Consider the following 1,629-nt stretch of genomic DNA (forward strand, 5'->3'; position numbering starts at 1 on the left):
ACAATGCATAAATATAACATTACAGAATCGGGATGATTATTTTCAGATTAATAACCTCTTTAGCTCCAATAGCAATTGTAAATCTACTTAAGCAGATAAAAATGGTAGAAAAGATAGGGAATATTTTATGCTACAAATCATAGTTCCCCTTTAAAGTGATGTTATAATGTTACTTCAAAAATGCAAAGAAAATCATTAGCATTTTCTGACAATGATTTATATCACCTACATATTTGTTATTTAATGCTACTGACAAAAAAACAAGCAAAACATAAGTTGGACTTGACTTCAGTTCTTACACTCCAACTGCGAAAGTTTGTTATAAACAAATGTTTACAAGAAAAATAAAGTGCTTCAATCTAATCAATGGAAGACCAAAGGACCCGTTTCACAAACTCATTTAAACCATCAAAGTTGCACACAAGTCGAGGATCTTAAGACTTTATCTGGACGCTTGTTGCCTACCTGATCTTAAATTATTTTTTAGGAAACCGTATTTCATTAAACTGAGAACTTGTGCAAAGACTGGACAGGAAACAGAAAGATGGGGATAACATCTCACAGCTAGACAGTTTGCTAAAATTGGTATGGATCTATTCTCTCTGGGTAATGAATTTCACCAGAAGAAGCTGAAACTCCAGACACTTTCTATTAAAGGAACGCTTTTTTTTTTTTTTCCAATTTCCACGACTGCCTGGAAAGAAATATCGAGGGGAAAGTAAAAGATGGGAAACATGGAGGAGAAATGCAGACGAATGCATCCAAAGACAGTATTGGCAGCTGACAACTGTGTGCCAAAGAGGAAGGATCCCGTCTTCTTCATTATGAATAGAAAATAAGATTAATGTTTGGCAGCATACTGTTCAAAGTTAGTCTGATTTGTTTATTTGAACTTCCTGTATGATAGACAAAGCAAAGTGAGATGCCCTCTGCCGTTAAATCAGCCACCAGGACACAATAAGGCTTTGTAATGACAACAGATGGTGAGGTAGCAGATTTGTACACTGACAAATACCAAGAGGATATCGGAGCAAAGATGATTCCACCAGAACTCCAGCGAGGTGTAATTGGCAGATTGAGTCTCACTTCCAGCTGTGCATAATATCACCTTTTAGTTCCAGGTTTAATACTCCCCTACGAATGTCACAGAGCAAACAGCAGTTAAACAATTCAAAGATATTTCAACAAGCAAAAGGGCAAGTTTGAATAAGCGGGTATTTATCACAAATTACTTTAATAAATATTACCATAATAAAAGCTTTCATAGTAACCCTAAAAACGAAGAAAGATGCTTACTTTATTGGCTTCTGCTATAAAGATTGTATCTATCAAAGTCACCTAGTCGTCTGCGTATGTTTTATCTTTTAGATAATTGTGTAGATCAGTGTTTTTCAACCACTGTGACGCGGCACACTAGTGCACTGTGAGTGATCGTCAGCTGTGCCGTGGAAATTATCCAATTTCACCTACCGTATTTTCTGGACTATAAGCTGCTACTTTTTTCCCTACACTTTGAACATGCGGCTTTTCTGTGGATTTTCCTTCAACCACCAAGGGGCTCTTTAGCAGGAAGTGAATCATTGGAAGTCAAAATTGTAAATCAAAGAAGAACGCATTAATTTTCATTTA

Source organism: Poecilia latipinna, unplaced genomic scaffold, assembly GCF_001443285.1.
Source record: "Poecilia latipinna isolate Pla-1442-1.1 unplaced genomic scaffold, P_latipinna-1.0 Scaffold1875, whole genome shotgun sequence".
Taxonomy (NCBI): domain Eukaryota; kingdom Metazoa; phylum Chordata; class Actinopteri; order Cyprinodontiformes; family Poeciliidae; genus Poecilia; species Poecilia latipinna.